Source organism: Panicum virgatum, chromosome 4N, assembly GCF_016808335.1.
Source record: "Panicum virgatum strain AP13 chromosome 4N, P.virgatum_v5, whole genome shotgun sequence".
In the NCBI taxonomy this organism is placed as follows: Eukaryota; Viridiplantae; Streptophyta; class Magnoliopsida; order Poales; family Poaceae; genus Panicum; species Panicum virgatum.
Genome location: NC_053148.1, coordinates 8,387,095 through 8,405,254, shown reverse-complemented (window position 1 = coordinate 8,405,254; position 18,160 = coordinate 8,387,095). Strand labels below are relative to the sequence as shown.

The 18,160-nt window shown below is 45.0% G+C and overlaps 1 long non-coding RNA gene across 1 annotated transcript; it reads right to left on the bottom strand.

Moving 5' to 3' along the window:
• Positions 1 to 276: 276 nt before the first annotated feature.
• On the bottom strand, positions 277 to 18,160 carry LOC120668518. Its single transcript, XR_005672465.1, has 3 exons — positions 17,672 to 18,160; positions 1,150 to 1,222; positions 277 to 1,063 (listed from the first exon to the last, which is right to left on the bottom strand). It is a non-coding gene; the product is annotated as an uncharacterized LOC120668518 (long non-coding RNA).

Genomic DNA, 18,160 nt, shown 5'->3' with positions numbered 1-18,160 from the left:
GCGGCGCCAGAGCCGTAGGCGCGGCAACGAGTCGATGATGGCCAAGCCTGGACTTGGCCATGTGTGTTTAGCGCATACCTCATCACCTGCAGTTGCACCCTGTGGTGCAAGCGGCCGCCGTCGCGACGACGGCCCCCTCCTATTTGGCAACGAACGGTTCCGGAGGGCAACCTGTACCGCGAGTGTCGCTCCACCCGAGCGGGGTAGACCCTTCCTCTTGAAGGCCACCCAATGTGGAGATGGGAAGTAGGGTGACGAAAAGTGTACGTCCTCGGAACACGCCATGGCTTCCTCCGTTGGCGGCGCCCATGGGGATGGCGACGGCGGAAGCAGCGACGGCGTGTTGTACCCGGTGGTAGATTGGAAAGGCTGCGCCACAACTGGCTTTGGTGGTGTCACCCATAGGGATGGCAACGGCAAAACCAGCGGTGGCGCAGCAGGATCAGCGGCAACGGTCATGGATCGGATCGAAACCAAAGCTATCTAATACCAATTGTCATGGATCTAGATACAGTAAACCTGAACCCAATGAGCGCGGCCTCGCAACTGCGGCGGCCGCACTCCAAGGGCAGTGATAATAGGTACTAGATCTAATCTATTCTAAGCCTATCTTTAATGACTCCCTAATCTCTCCTTAAATAGACTACTAACCCTAGGTGTGCTATAGTAGCCGCGCCCTACAGTATACAGTAGCCGCGTGTTACAGTACTGGACCGGCTACTGTAGTCCGCTGGCCCGTAAGTCTGCCCGTGACAGATTCTTTGTGCATGACGTTGCTGCAAAACTGACCCAATTATCCAGATGAACAGCTAGAATACTGGTAAAATCTACTCTGATCTCAAGGGTTTCAACCACCTTGCCATGTTGCAGTTTCAAGACTCGATTGACATGGTCGGTAAATTTTGGAATGTAGTACCTCCATGCCATGCCTTTTCCGAACATTTTACTGGCATCAAACCTTAGTTTTGAGCAAATCATCCACGTGTTTCTCCTTTTGTTTGACAGAATGCTAGACTTTACGGCTGCTTTGAGCTCCAACTTTGAATATAATGCACTGCACATCCTGCGGAAAAGCAATACAAATTATCGTGTTTGCAAATCAAATCTTATAGTCAAACGCCAGTCTGAAACATGATAATTTTGACATACCTCTGGGAGATCTTCAAATTGAGCATCATATTTTCCCCTTTTGCAAATTCAATTGCGGCTGCCGGGCTTTCCTCTGACAGGATTTTGGGTTAGGGCAGTCCAACACTCCAACTTCAAAAAGTAAACCACAAATAACATGCCAACATACAAGCATAGAATTTGCTAAAAGCACAATATAGATAGATTAATATGATCTTAAAATTAATAATTAATTCTAAAATTTGCATTGAAAGAAGCTTTCTACATTGGGCCATGGGGTATTGCATTTGCACAAGCCGATTTGACTGCCTTATTGTGGGTTACATGCGCTCAAAATTCTTAGGGTATATGCCATGGCCTGCCAGGTATACCCGCTAGATTCTCCCCACACATTGTTCTTTGTTCTGATGCTAATACATTAGACAATGCCAACTGCCAAATATCCCTCTTAATCCAATAATATTGTAGCTACAATGTGAGGAAGGAATTTATTAAACACTGTAGCATTCATTGCTTTTGCTTCCCTTTAGCTCAGTTTTCACTAGGTGGATCATAATTTCTGTTGCAGACACTGATATTTGAGGGACCTGGCCACCAGTGATTATGCAGACATAAAAAGTGGATAAATTCTTCCATTCTAGGGAGCACCATTTCAAGTCACCATTAGACCGTTCAGTGGGTTCAAATCCTTTCCATAATCAGTTTGAAACGCATGGTTAGAAATTAAAATTATTGAACACTTTGGCATTCATTGTTTTCCTTTATCTCAGTTTCCACTGAGTGGATCATAATATTTGTTGCAGGAACTGATATTTGAAGGACCTGATCAGTGATCACCAGAGTGTGGCATAATACAAGCATATCAAAAAAAATGCAGGCGTAAAAGGTGGATAAATTCTTCCATTCTGGATAGCGCTTTTTCAAGTCACCATTAGACCATTCATATAGTGGGTTCAAATCCTTTGCATAATCAGTTTTGAAAGGCACGGTTCTAACTATGCAAAGTCTGAACCCACCAATGTTTTACAGTCGTCCGACTAATCGCGATTAGTTGCGGTCGCGATTAGTCGGGCTTATCGTTCCTATAACACCGATAAGGAGTAACGACTAGGTCTGGGCGACTAGAATTCTAGTCGTCCGATTAGTCGTTGATTAGTCAGCCGACTAGGCTGAAAAACGATCAATTTTGCTGTTATGGGCCGTGTTCACTGGGCGTTTGGACTACTGGGCTGGTATTAGGCCCATTAGGTTTTAGGTATCCTCTGAAGAAGGAGATGGTGCAATGCATATTTTGCAAGAAGGTTGTTCCTTCAGGAATTAAAAGGTTCAAGCAACACCTTGCTGGGGGTTATGGGGATGTAGTGAAATGTCCGAAAGCTCCAGAGATGGTCAGGAAAGACATGCATGCTTACTTGAAGAAGAAATCAAGAACCGTGCTTGTGCAATTAGATGAAGGTGAACAAGAGCAAGGGGCTGAAGCTGCAGAGGGTGAAAGGGGTGAAGCTGCTGAACAAGAACCAGGAGAACAAGGAACAGCAAGAGTACAGGTACCAAGTTTTGGAACAAAGGTCAAGCATGCCAAGATGAAAATTGCTCAAGCTGCAATCACTTCATTCATAATTTCTGGTCCAGTAAAACCACAAACATAGAAGTACTCCAAGTCAGTAAGTTCCATGCTTTGTGATCCACCAGAAGTAGTAGCAGCAAATAGGCATCAATCGAGGACTTCTCAATCTACTCTAGAGCACTACATCATTGCGGTGTTCATGCTTGATATATACAATGTAATGTATAGTATACATATCATATCGGTCCTGTATGATAGCACGACTATACAGACGACTAGGCTCGACTAATCGGCCTGATTGATGACTAATCTCGACTAATCACCTTATCGGGGCCATGGCGACTAGGTTCGACTGGACGACTGTAAAACATTGGAACCCACTGATACAACATTATACAAGTTGGTTGGTTCCCAAGGTTTAGCGAACCAATAGTTAAGATATGATTAATCCAACAATTGCAATATTTGAAAATCTCATAACCTACAAGTGTTCTTCTACAATAAGGGATAAGAATTGCTACTATAGCTAAAAAAAAGACTCCCCCTCCCCCGCGTCGCTCTCAGTCTCGGGGGCGACTCGGGGGCACCCTGCGCCGCCGGCCACCACCCCGCCCAGGGTCGCCTCCGGTGGCCGCCACCGTCGCCGGTAGCCGCCCGGGTGGCGGCGGCGGCCCATGGCCGGGCCGAAGTCGGCTCCGCCTGCTCGCCCCCACGCCTCTCCTCTCTCTCTCTCTCCCACCTCCCCCATGACTCTCTTCAATTGATCATGGTGAGCTTCAATTCTTCCAAGAATATTCTCGGCGGTGGAGTGTTTGAATCCCCTTTCGGCTCTAATCAAGCTAGGTAGAGTAACATCCCTAGCCATATACACGGTCAAAAGCTTGTCCACAATCTCACGGTCACCCCACTTGTCACCACCAAGAGATTTGATTTGGTTTGTGATCTTCTTCATGCGGTTATATATTTCTTTCACACCTTCATCCTTCTTCATGGAGAATAAGCTCAATTCATCTTCCAAAGTTTTGATTCTTGATTCACGTACTTTCCTTGACCCTTGATAGTTTTCTAGAAGAGTGTCCCAAGCATCTTTGGCGGTTGGTGCATCCTCTATCTTGTCAAACTCTTCGGGACTCACGGATGTGTGTAGGATGTTCAATGCTTGGAAATTCCTTTGTAGTACATATGCTTGAATCGGTGTTGGAGTTTCATCTTCATCCAGAATTTCACACCTAACTTCCACAACTTTCCAAAGATCCTTGTGGATTGCATTCATGTAACCGAACATCTTAGTCTTCCATTGATTATATCCGGTACCATCAAAGAAAGGTGGCTTGTCCATATGAATTGATGCATTGTCCTCACTAGGTAGAGAAAAAGTGTAATCATGAGCAACTCTTCGATAATCACCTTTGCCTTTTGATTTTGATGAGCTGCCCTTGTTTGAAGAGCGTGAGGCTCTTCTCTTGGAATCGGTGTCGGAGTCATCACTAGAGTCAATGATAACTCGGGAGCTAGACTTTTTCTTCCTTTGCTCCTTCTTCTTTTTCCTCCATGCCTTCCACTCCTCATAAGACATCTCATCATCGGATGTCTCTTCTTCACTTTCTACTCCACCATTCTTATTCTTTCCCTTCTTGTTGTTGTTGGATGGCTCTATATTCTTGTCTTTGTCTCTTTTATCACTAGGATCACCTTTTTCACCTTCATTAACCGGAATCTCTTGATTCTTTTCATCATCCGACATCTTGACCTCTCCGGATGGTTAAGCCCTTAGAATGGAGAGCCAAGCTCTGATACTAATTGAAAGGATCTTAAGACGCCTAGAGGGGGGGGTGAATAGGCAATCTGCAATATAAAAAATACTTAACAAAAATGTCAGACACAGACTAGCCCGGATACTCCGGGTATATGCCCGGATACTCCGGGTTTGGTGGTCCGGAGTATCCGGATCTATATCCGGGGTCTCCGGGTTTGAACGACCTGAAATGAAACTGCAAGTAACTCTGAAAGAAAAGTAGATCGAGCTAGAGACTGAGTACCAGGGGTTCCTTAAGGTTGATATCCAACAAACAAAGTTCACTAGAAACTCGTGAGTGAGTAGATCGAGCTCAAACCCTAGAAATGAAGTCTCACAAGCAAATGACAATGAAACCAAGTAAACTAACACAAAGGAGACAAGGATTTGTTTCCCGAAGTTCACACCCGAAGGTGCTACGTCTCCGTTGAGGAAGGATTCGAGAGACGGTGCTCAAGAACCCCTATGCTCCTCTTCTAAGGGCGAGATCACCTCTCAAGCCCAAGGTTACTTACTATGGATTCCTCGGCGAGGAATGGAGATTACAAACTTCTTGTGCAGCTCACAATCTTGGTTGAGCAATCACAAGCACACCTAGCCGTCTAGGAGCACAAGGCTCCAAGAGTAACAAACTTGAATCCGCGAGCTTGACCAAAACCAAGTGCTCAAGAGATGGAAATGAGGCTCACTAGCACTAATCCTTGCTCTTGCTTGCTTCTCACTCAAATCCCTCAAGGGAATCACTCAAGAATGGAGAAGGGAGAGTGAGAGAGCTCTTTTTGGCTTAGGTTTGAGTTCTGTTCGTCAAAGTGGCAATAGAGAGAGGGCTGAAGGGGTATGGAGGGGGTATTTATAGTCTTCAGCCCAAAAATAGCCATTGGGCGAAAGGGTACCCGGAGACTCCGGGTATATGCCCGGAGACTCCGAGCAACCCTGAATTTTCAGCCTGGAAACAGCACCCGGACACTCCGGGCAATGGGGTCCGGAGTATCCGGCCCTATACCCGGAGTATCCGGGTAAGGCAGGGAGAAACTTCGGTTTATGGCTCTTTTGAGTTGTTTTGTGGCTCACAATTGTTTGTATAGGTTCTCTTGAGCACAAGATCTAAATCGAAACCCTTGAACCAAGTCCCTCTTGATAGTACGGCGTTCCTATACTCAAATTTCAAATCCAAAATCTAATTTCTTGAGTAAACTTGAACTCCGCTTTTTCATTTTCTTTTTGAGGGTCGTATAACGTCACTTGATTTACCTATACATGTTCACCACCTGCACACATGCTCAATTACACGATTAAATGCACATGTGTTTTGTCATTAACCACCAAAACCCACTTAGGGGCCTAGATCACTTTCAATCTCCCCCTTTTTGGTGATTGATGACAACTCACATGTAACTCATTTGATAATCATAAAGCATTAAACATCTAGCATATAAGAGCTCCCCCTAAAAGTATGCCATGAACTTTGAATTTCAATTTTGACTTGACATGTCAACAATTGACATATATATTGAGAGAAACACACAATCTCTTATAAGTTTGACAGTGGGGTGAATAGGTGAGTGCCAAGAATATGTGTGATGCATATGACAAGTTATCCACTCAATAAAATGTGTATCTGTCAGCTGGACCCAGAGACTTCGGGTATAGGTCCGGAGAATCCGGCCTGTAGCCCGGAGTATCTGGCCCTTCTGAGCCAGAACACAGAAAGACAGAAAACAGATAATCCACAGCTCAAATATGTCACACACTAGCAGAAGTTTCTTAGAAATAACTCAAGTTCGACAGCTAAGCACAGAGTAGCACACATTACAAGGGTTCTCACACCACATAGTCCTTACAAACGATCAAGAGAGTTTAAAACGGAATGGAAATGACATAAGTTCGATACAAAGGCGACACATGCCCAAATGAGTACATAAATGGCATTTTCACTCCCTCTTTGTCATCAAGTGCCAAAAAGGGAATGAAAAGAAGCATGAAGTCCATCTACTCATCATCTTCATTTTGGGCGGCATCCTCGGAGGTATCCTCATCTTCATCGGAGTCGGGGTGCTCACGATAGCCTAAGGGCTCATCTTCTTCGGTCTCCTCTTCCTCATCAAAGATCTTTTGGCCACTTGGAGGAGCACGACGGGAGGAAGAAGAAGTACGGCGATGAGGAGAACGGGGCTGACGACGAGCACGTGGAAGTGGAGCATGAGTAGTGGCAATAGAAGCTTCATCGGCGGCATCCCACTCAGCAAATGGATCATCAAAGTCCGGGAGCTCGCGATGAGGATCCAAAGGAAGTCCCAAATGACCCCGAATCTCATTGATGGACCTTGTGTTCTCATGCACATCATTTGCAATATTCCTACACATCCCAAATAAGCTGCGGAGGGCCCTCTTCACAAAGGAGTCATGATGACGGTGACGAGACGATGAAGAGGCACCCACAGAAGATGGAGCAGGATCATGTCTTGGGTTCCTTGTTGCACCGGCATGAGCTGGAGGAGGAGGTGGTGCATCACCTGAGCGGGCACGCAAGTGAAGAGGTTCATGCTTAACTGTCTTTGGAAATGTGACCTTGGTCACCCTCTCTATCATATACATGATGTAAGGTGCAGCAGGAAGGGACTTCTTGGCCTCAATCATAGTCCTTCCTAGCTCATTCCAAATGAAGTCCATAATGCAAAACGGTCTACCACTTGGCAAAGTCCGGGCTAGAAGATTCACTGCATAGTATCTAAGTGCCACGGGATCACCATCCTTTGCATCAATGGTTGCTCTAAAGAATTGATTCATTGCATAGTAAACCGGCAAGAGATGGTTTGCCTTTCCTTCTTGAGCACAATAAGGATTGTAGAACAAGGTGGGTACTTGATATGTCTTGAGTTGTTCCTCAACATGAATGGGATCTCTCTTCTCATCCTTAGTGCCAAGTCCAAGTAACCTAGAGAAGGTCATGTAATCCACTCCATATTTTGCTCCTTCGGTGGTCCAATAAAATGCAATCTCATTTTCATCATAATATAAAGAAGAATGAAATTGAGCAAGGATCTCCTCATTCCAATCATAGCGAAAATCCATAATATCATAGAGACCCATCTCCTTGCACTTTGCCATAGCCTCATTAAAGAATGGATCCTTCATATTCTCATAATATTTCCAATCCACGTACTTGCAATGAACAATGGGAGCACAAGACTTACGCATCACAACTGAAGAATAGAAGTCTTCGTGAAGCTTGCACCAAAAGCGCCACTCAAGACCTTCACTCTTGTCATATCTGTAAACTTTCTCTTTGCGTGCCTCCCTAAGTGCTACATCTTGCTTGTAATAGTTCCTTTCCATCTCTACTGTGAAGCCAGGCACTATCCCAGGTCAATGAAGCCTTGGAATATTAGGATAAGTGCGCTGCCCGGGAGGGTACTCAACTACCAAGCGAGGGGGTGTCTTAGGACATATGTCATGAGCAATACCCTGTCTTGTCGGTGTCGGACGGGATGGAGGAGCCGCGGCTTGGCTTTGCAAAATGTAAGGAGCTTTCCTTGGCTCCTTAGAACTGCTCCCAGCGGGTTCCTTCCCGGCACGATGACATGGACGCAACTCCCTTGGAGGATTTCGAGGAGCATCTTCCCTTTGAGAGTGAGGATCATGATGCCTCTTTTGTCTCCGTTGCTCTGCGTCCTCCAAGGACTCACCAGCGCGTGGCCTCACCATGCCTAAGTAGATAACAAAGATCATGACCAAGCTGGATAGAATTGGGAAGAAAAAGATGTGCTGGTGGTGATCAAGTCCGGAGACTCCGGGTATAACACCGGAGACTTCGGCCCAGAGGGTCCGGAGTATCCGGGTATATATTCGGAGTTTCCGGATTCAGGCAACTGCAACCCTAGGTTTCAAAAATCTAAGGATTTGACCATGGGATTTGAATGAAACTTGAGCCAAAGGTTCCTACACATGCTAGGAAGAGATGCCCTAAAGATTTTTCAAAGAAACCTATGACATTGGGAGATCGGGTGATCCGAAGTTCAAAAGTACCTTTGAGACCGTTGAGAGCGCGGGAACTTCAAATCCAATGACTCCCCGGAGTTTCCGGAGTGGAGAAGAGCCTTCCTTCAAAGATTGACGAGTTTGTGATGGCCGGAAGGTAGAAATCGCCCCTAGGGCGTGAGTGGGAGAGTAGAGAGAAGAGGGGGCGGCGGCTGTGGTAAAAAGGAGTGAATGAACCGTTTACCCCGACCCTCCCCGCGGTATATATAGTAAATTTCAGATATCCGGAGTATCCGGCCTCAGGACCGGAGTATCCGGATAGTCCGGAGTTTCCGGGCCCTGGGCCGGAGACTCTGGCTCCCCCTGAGACTAAGCAGAAATAAGTTCTAAAGAACTTGAAAGAGATCTAGATGGAATCGGTAAAGATAGATTTTGTAGATCTAATGGTGTGAGAGAAATTACTCAACTCGAGATCAACCAACAATCAATCAAGGAGAACAATGATCTCAAGTGAGTAAAGTGAAGAACCAAGCTTTTTACAAAAACACCCAATTTTTGAAAGTTTTCAAGATATTTTCATTTTGATAACCACTTAATCTATGATCACTCAAGTGTATGCAGTAATTCAAGCTAGGTTACGAGAATCCAAGATGTTTAGTTCACTTCTCAAAGCACAAAACCTTGACTCATCTAGAGGCTTAGTAAAGATATCGGCAAGTTGCCCGTCGGTGCTTACATGTTGTAAAGCAATATCTCCCTTAGCCTCATGATCCCTTAAGAAATGATGACGAATATCTATGTGCTTTGTTCGGGAGTGTTGTACGGGGTTGTTTGCTAACTTGATTGCACTCTCATTATCACAAAATAGAGGAATTGCATCAAAATGACAATCAAAGTCACTCAACGTTTGTCTCATCCACAAAAGTTGTGCACAACACGCACCGGCGGCGACATATTCGGCCTCCGCTGTGGATAAAGCAACCGAATTTTGCTTCTTAGAGCTCCAAGCTACTAAGGACCGGCCAAGGAATTGACAAGTCCCCGTAGTGCTCTTTCGATCCACTTTGCAACCGGCATAATCCGAATCGGAATAGCCAAGTAAATCGAAAGATGAGCCCTTGGGATACCATAAACCAAGGTTAGGAGTGAAAACTAAATATCTTAGGATTCTCTTAACCGCCATCAAATGACATTCTTTCGGATTAGCTTGAAATCTTGCACACATGCACATACTAAGCATAATATCGGGCCTAGATGCACAAAGGTAAAGAAGGGATCCAATCATGGAGCGATATACCTTTTGATCCACGGCATTGCCATCTTCATTGAGATCAAGATGCCCATTGGTTGGCATGGGAGTTTTGATGGGCTTGGCATTTTCCATGTCAAACTTCTTGAGCATATCCTTGATGTACTTGGTTTGACTAATGAAAGTGTCATCCTTGAGTTGCTTGATTTGAAATCCGAGGAAGAAGGTCAACTCACCCATCATAGACATCTCAAATCTCTTTGTCATAATCCTACTAAAATAATCGCACCAAGTTTTGTTAGTAGAGCCAAATATAATGTCATCGACATATATTTGGCACACAAAGATATCTTTATCAACTTTGCGAGTGAAAAGAGTAGGATCGGCTTTGACTATTTCAAAGCCTTTCCTTAAGAGAAAGTCCTTAAGGCATTCATACCATGCTCTAGGGGCTTGCTTGAGCCCATAGAGCGCCTTATGGAGCAAGTAGACGTGGTTTGGGAATTTTGGATCTTCAAAACCCGGTGGTTGCTCAACATATACCAATTCGGAGATTGGTCCATTAAGAAAAGCACTCTTCACGTCCATTTGATATAGCTTGAAATCATGGTGAGTAGCATAGGCAAGCAAAATACGAATTGACTCAAGCCTAGCTACGGGTGCATACGTTTCACCAAAATCCAAACCTTCGATTTGTGTGTAGCCTTGAGCAACCAACCTTGCTTTGTTTCTTGTCACCACACCATGTTCATCTTGTTTGTTTCGAAAGACCCATTTGGTTCCAATGATATTTTGTTTGGGTCTTTCTACTAAGGAAAAGACTTCATTCCGAGTGAAGTTGTTCAATTCCTCTTGCATAGCCATCACCCAATCCGGATCATCCAATGCTTCTTCCACCTTAAGAGGTTCCAAGGAAGAAACAAACGAGTAATGTTCACAAAAAGTATCCAAACGAGATCGAGTGGTTACCCCTTTACTTATACTTCCAAGGATATTATCCACGGGATGATCCTTTTGAATTATGTGATGAACTCTTGGATGTGGAATGGAGGATTGATGTTGGATTGGTTCAGCATCTCTACCATCTTGAGACTGATCTTGATGTTGGATTGATGCCTCAGCTTGAGTAGCCCGGATACTCCGGTCTGGAGTCCGGATACTCCGGTCAAGATGTCCGGAGTCTCCGGCTTCATATCCGGAGTTTCCGGATTTTGCAGCAGATGTAGAGGTAGATGGTCCTTGAAACATCAACTCATCATCATCATTGTCCACTTGTTCTTGAGGCTTTATTTCACCAATCGCCAACTTCTTGATAGCTTGACATGATGATTCTTCCATTCCTACAACATTATCAACTTGCTCCCCTTGAGAGCCATTAGATTCATCAAATGTCACGTAACACGCTATTTCAACACAACCGGAGGTTTTGTTGAAAACACGATAGCCATGACATTTGAGGCATAACCAAGAAGAAAATCTTCATTAACTTTAGGTGCAAACTTAGAGTTCTTGGGCTTCTTGTTAAGAATGAAGCACTTACTTCCAAAAACTCCAAAGTAAGACACATTAGGCTTTTTACCAAGTAGGAGCTCGTATGCCGTCTTGTTCAAGATCTTGTGAAGATATAGGCGGTTGATTGCATGATATGCCGTGTTGATTGCTTCCGCCCAAAATTGATCCGAGATCTTGTACTCATCAAGCATTGTTCTTGCGGCCTCGATGAGAGTTCTATTTTTCCTCTCAACAATTCCATTTTGTTGAGGAGTGTATGGAACCGAAAATTCATGACCAATGCCCTCTTCATCTAGAAACTCTTCTACATTAGTGTTCTTGAATTCGGTGCCGTTGTCACTTCTCACTTTCTTGATCTTAGTCTCAAATTCATTTTGAGCTCTTTTTGCAAACTTCTTGAAAGTCTCTTACACTATACTTTTGTCATGCAAAAAGAATACCCAAGTGAAACGAGAATAATCATCAACAATAACAAGACCATATTTGTTACCACCAATGCTAATGTACGCCACCAGGCCAAAGAGATCCATATGTAGAAGTTCAAATGGCTTGACGGTGGTGACGATGCTCTTTGATGGATGTGGAACACCAACTTGCTTCCCGGCTTGGCATGCACTACATACACAATCTTTCTCAAAAGAAACATTTGTTAGTCCTAGGATGTAATCCCCCTTTAGAAGCTTGTTGAGATTTCTCATCCCAACATGAGCTAGTCGGCGATGCCATAACCAACCCAAGCTAGACTTTGCTATCAAGCAAGCATCAAGTTGAGCCCTCTCTTGAGAAAAATCCACAAGATAGAGCTTTCCCTTGAGCAAAGCAACGGAGTCATCGCTTCTTCTAATGACGGTTACACCCTCTTTAGTGAACAAACAATTGAAGCCTGAATCACAAAGTTGTGAGATGGACAACAAATTGTAACCAAGTGACTCAACTAAAAGAACTTTTGAGAGAGTGAACTTTGAGTTAGATTAATGTTACCTGTACCAAGCACTCTTCCCTTTTGATTTCCCGCAAAAGTAATGAAATGATCTCCACTTGATGCGGTTATTGTTTCAAACATACTCCTTTCTCCGGTCATATGATTTGTGCAACCACTATCAATCACCCAAGTTGATCCACCGGAGGAGTATCCCTACAAAACAAAGTTACTCTTTTCCTTTAGGTACCCAACAATACTTGGGTCCTTTAATGTTAGTCACAATAACTTTGGGCACCCATACATGGTTTTTCACTTTTGTGTTCCATGTACGGTGTCCTACAAATTTGGCAACCACTTTACCACGGTGGTTCCTTGTCAATACATAATCGGCATAGAAGGATACATGAGATGATTCTTGTGCCTTGATCTTAGTTGGGTTATAGGCCTTGAACTTATCTTCTTTGAATGAGGATGCAACAATCTTAGCACCCTCATCACATGTTGTGCCTCTCTTAATGAAGTTGACATGACTACTTTCTTGAATTACATCATTTGTCTTGTGAATGGGAGTGGTCATGTTCACTAGACCTCCTTGAGCACCCAAGGCGGTCTTGTTCTTGTTCTTGGTAAATGGAATGGCATGTGGGGTACCTTGCCCATTCCTACCAAGTCCCTTACCCACTTCAAACCCAAACTTGCTCATGTATCTTGACCCAAATCCCTTGGTGTGTTTCTTAAATTCACCTACCCTTGTAAAAGGAATTTTCTTTGGGACTTGAGTATGTGATGGAGCCTCTTCTTGCAACAAGTGAGTGAGTCTAGAGATTTCTTTCTTCATTGCATTCATCTCAACATGGTTAGTAGCACAAGTTTGAATATCAATATTAAAGCACCGTGCACATCCATTACTTGTAGAAGGACTAGATGAATTACATGTCTCTTTAGTCTTAGAAGTACTTTCCCAAAGAGTATTAAATTCAACTTCAAGTGTGATTAGCTTGTAAGCTTGTCATGCTCTCTTGAAGTTTCTCATTATCCTTCCTTAGGAAAGTGTTAGTGTCATTGACAAAAGAAAATTTTCTAGCCAAATCATCTACTTTTTCTTTTTCACTAGAGAGTGACTCTTTCAACTCAAGAAGAGTGCCATCCTTGACTTTGATTGAGTTCACAAGCATCTTGTTTTCCTCCCTTTCATAGGCGAGGCCCTTTTCAAGAGCCCTGAATTTTTCTCTCTCAAGTCTAAGCAATTCTTCTTGTGTTTCAAGAGTCTCATCCGCTTCATCTAGTTTCATAACTAATTTCATCATTTTAGTTGTGGCCCCTTTACCATATTTCTTGGCTAGTTTAGCAACTTCTACTTCATTATCCAATTCATCGTCCGATGAGTTTGGAGATGTTACCTTGGAGTTTTTAGCCATGAGGCACATGATAGAAGCTTCATCCTCATCATCGGTGAGATCTTCAAACAAGCTTGGAGGATGTGGAGATGATGCCTTGAAAGCCATGGTTGCAACATCTTCTTTCTCGGACTCACTTTCTTGTTGTGAATCTCATTCTTGACCGAGATGAGCTTTTCCGGCTTGCTTCTTGTATCTTGATCTCTCTCTTGGATGTGCTTTCTTTGGTGTCTTTGTTCTTCTTCTTCTCTTCCGGACAATCGGCAATGAAATGCCCAACCTTGTTACATCTAAAACACGGCCTATTAGATCTTCTTCTTGGCTCATACTTCTTGTTCCTTCCAAAGTTTCTAAAGTTGCCTCTCTTCAATACTCATGTGAAGTTCTTGATAAAGAAAGTCATTTGCTCATCATTAAGCTCTTCATCATCATCACTACTAGTGCCTTCATTTTTTGAGGATTGGTTTACCTTTTCTTTGCTTTTTGACTTAGCTTGAAGTGCCAACCCACTATTCTTGGCCGCTTGTTCTTGAAGCTCGGCTAGATCTTGGTTGATCTTGACTCTCTTCAATTGATCATGGTGAGCTTCAATTCTTCCAAGAACATTCTCGGCGGTGAAGTGTTTGAATCCCCTTTCGGCTCTAATCAAGCTAGGTAGAGTAACATCCCTAGCCATATACACGGTCAAAAGCTTGTCCACAATCTCACGGTCACCCCACTTGTCACCACCAAGAGATTTGATTTGGTTTGTGATCTTCTTCATGCGGTTATACATTTCTTTCACACCTTCATCCTTTTTCATGGAGAATAAGCTCAATTCATCTTCCAAAGTTTTGATTCTTGATTCACGTATTTTCCTTGACCCTTGATGGTTTTCTAGAAGAGTGTCCCAAGCATCTTTGGCGGTTGATGCATCCTCTATCTTGTCAAACTCTTCGGGACTCACGGATATGTGTAGGATGTTCAATGCTTGGAAATTCCTTTGTAGTACATATGCTTGAATCGGTGTTGGAGTTTCATCTTCATCCGGAATTTCACACCCAACTTCCACAACTTTCCAAAGATCCTTGTGGATTGCATTCATGTAACCGAACATCTTAGTCTTCCATTGATTATATCCGGTACCATCAAAGAAAGGTGGATTGCCCATATGAATTGATGCATTGTGCTCACTAGGTAGAGAAAAAGTGTAATCATGAGCAACTCTTCGATAATCACCTTTGCCTTTTGATTTTGATGAGCTGCCGTTGTTTGAAGAGCGTGAGGCTTTTCTCTTGGAATCGGTGTCGGAGTCATCACTAGAGTCAATGATAACTCGGGAGCTAGTCTTTTTCTTCCTTTGCTCCTTCTTCTTTTTCCTCCATGCCTTCCACTCCTCATAAGACATCTCATCATCGGATGTCTCTTCTTCACTTTCTACTCCACCATTCTTATTCTTTCCCTTCTTGTTGTTGTTGGATGGCTCTATATTCTTGTCTTTGTCTCTTTTATCACTAGGATCACCTTTTTCACCTTCATTAACCGGAATCTCTTGATTATTTTTATCATCCGACATCTTGACCTCTCCGGACGGTTAAGCCCTTAGAATGGAGAGCCAAGCTCTGATACCAATTGAAAGGATCTTAAGATGCCTAGAGGGGGGGTGAATAGGCAATCTGCAATTTAAAATACTTAACAAAAATGTCAGACACAGACTAGCCCGGATACTCCGGGTATATGCCCGGATACTCCGGGTTTGGTGGTCCGGAGTATCCGGATCTATATCCGGAGTCTCCGGGTTTGAACGACCTGAAATGAAACTGCAAGTAACTCTGAAAGAAAAGTAGATCGAGCTAGAGACTGAGTACCAGGGGTTCCTTAAGGTTGATATCCAACAAACAAAGTTCACTAGAAACTCGTGAGTGAGTAGATCGAGCTCAAACCCTAGAAATGAAGTCGCACAAGCAAATGACAATGAAACCAAGTAAACTAACACAAAGGAGACAAGGATTTGTTTCCCGAAGTTCACACCCGAAGGTGCTACGTCTCCGTTGAGGAAGGATTCGAGAGACGGTGCTCAAGAACCCCTATGCTCCTCTTCCAAGGGCGAGATCACCTCTCAAGCCCAAGGTTACTTACTATGGATTCCTCGGCGAGGAATGGAGATTACAAACTTCTTGTGCAGGTCACAATCTTGGTTGAGCAATCACAAGCACGCCTAGCCGTCTAGGAGCACAAGGCTCCAAGAGTAACAAACTTGAATCCGCGAGCTTGACCAAAACCTAGTACTCAAGAGATGGAAATGAGGCTCACTAGCACTAATCCTTGCTCTTGCTTGCTTCTCACTCAAATCCCTCAAGGGAATCACTCAAGAATGGAGAAGGGAGAGTGAGAGAGCTCTTTTTGGCTTAGGTTTGAGTTCTGTTCGTCAAAGTGGCAAGAGAGAGGGGGCTGAAGGGGTATGGAGGGGGTATTTATAGTCTTCAGCCCAAAAATAGCCGTTGGGCGAAAGGGTACCCGGAGACTCCGGGTATATGCCCGGAGACTCCGGGCAACCCTGAATTTTCAGCCTGGAAACAGCACCCGGACACTCCGGGCAATGGGGTCCGGAGTATCCGGCCCTGTACCCGGAGTATCCGGGTAAGGCAGGGAGAAACATCGGTTTATGGCTCTTTTGAGTTGTTTTGTGGCTCACAATAGTTTGTATAGGTTCTCTTGAACACAAGATCTAAATCGAAACTCTTGAACCAAGTCCCTCTTGATAGTACAGCGTTCCTATACTCAAATTTCAAATCCAAAATCTAATTTATTGAGTAAACTTGAACTCCGCTTTTTCATTTCTTTTTGAGGGTCGTATAACGTCACTTGATTCACCTATACATGTTCACCACCTGCACACATGCTCAATTACACGATTAAATGCACATGTGTTTTGTCACTAACCACCAAAACCCACTTAGGGGCCTAGATCACTTTCAGAAAGCCTTGGTCCGCTCGCGGGCCGGTGGTGGCGACGCCCGTGGGCGTCGCTTACCTTGTTGAAGGCATCACTCTTTCCCCTATGCCCTCCTCTTCGCCGTGCGCGGATCCCCCCCCCCCCCGGCGGCCGGCGGCTCTGGGTTGGAAAAGGGTTGTGGTGAAAGCCTTGGTTCCGCTTGCGGACCGATAATGACGACGCCCTCAGGCGCCGTTTACCTTCTTGAAGGCGTCATCCTTCCGCCCTTTTTCCTCCTTCTCCAGCTTACCTTCCAGATGAAAACCTAGACCTTGTTGGTCGGACGATGACGGCGCCTGTGGCGTCGTTTCCTTCTTGGAGGCGTTGTCTTGGAAGCTGTGCTAGTGGTGGTCTTCTGCTCTCCTCGGAGAGTTTCTGCTTCTGCGCTTGCCTTCGCCTCATCTCATCTGCATCGTCTGGGTCGCGCTTGGTCATCGGTTCTCTTTGCTGGCGGATGCTTTGCCGCTGTTCCGGTCTGGCGGATGCTTTGCCACCGCTGTCGTGTTGGTTGAGGTTGCCTCGGGCGGATGCTTTGCCGCCGTGGTTGGTCGTTCGGGTGGATGCTTTGCCACCTTTGTTAGGCCGCTGACCTTTGTGCCCTGGACGTTGTTGTTTCTGCTAGCAGGTTCAGTTGTAGGGTTCTGGCTTGTGGTGTGGTTTGTGGGTCGTGTCCTTTGTCATCCCCGTATTGCTTTGCTGTTGTTCGTGCTGTCTTTGTGTTTTCTTGTCTATGTGTACGTTTTTTCAGTGTTTCTCTATTTTTAGTCCTTTGTGCTCTTGTGTTGGTCGAGCTTTGTTTGGCCGCATCAAGATTGTGTCTGTAACTGCTTTCTTCTTAATGAAAAACGTGCTCAGGCACGGTCGCGATTCTACTATAGGAAACATACAGAACATGCTGATGCATGTTTTCATGTTCAGCAGACTGATTTCATGAAACTATGGTGTAAATAAATTCTTTGATGAACAAAGCCTAAATTATCTTGCGCCTTTTCATATATTAACACCCAAAATCCTGATCATAAGTTTTTTTAAAAATAAGATCATGGGGAGGCATCTTTTGCTACGCATTACGCTATCCCAATCTAGTGACAATGCAGACAGTTAAACACTCAATCGAAGCATCGATGTGGAGGATTTGGTTCAACATACCTCGAAGACTCGCCGATGAAGCGGGCTAGGGAGCCGCGAGCGTACTGGGTGAAGTCACATGCGCCGACGACGAAGTCGCATGCGCCGACCACGATGTTGGTGACGCTGACGACGACGTCGATGGCAACGACGGGTCCGCCAGAGGCATCGACTCGTCCTCGCCCAGGCCCTCGCAGGTGTCCTTGATGCGCCTCAGCGCGCCCCCGACGCGCTCCACCCCGTAGCCGAGGCGCAGCTGACCGCCGGTGACGCCGGGCCACCGGGGCCGGGCAGGTCGTAGCCGTAGACGATGACGCAATCCGCCGTGTCTTCGTAGCGGAGGCGGCGCAGGTTCGCATCGGTCCCGTGTGCCGCCGCCGACACGGCGCGCAACCTCGCAAGCATGGCCACGGATGCGATCGCTCTCGGTTCCCCGCGCGCGAGGGTGTGGTGGACTGGTGGTTGATATGATATGAGGGTGTCGGGACGATGATGATTGTGGCGAGTGCG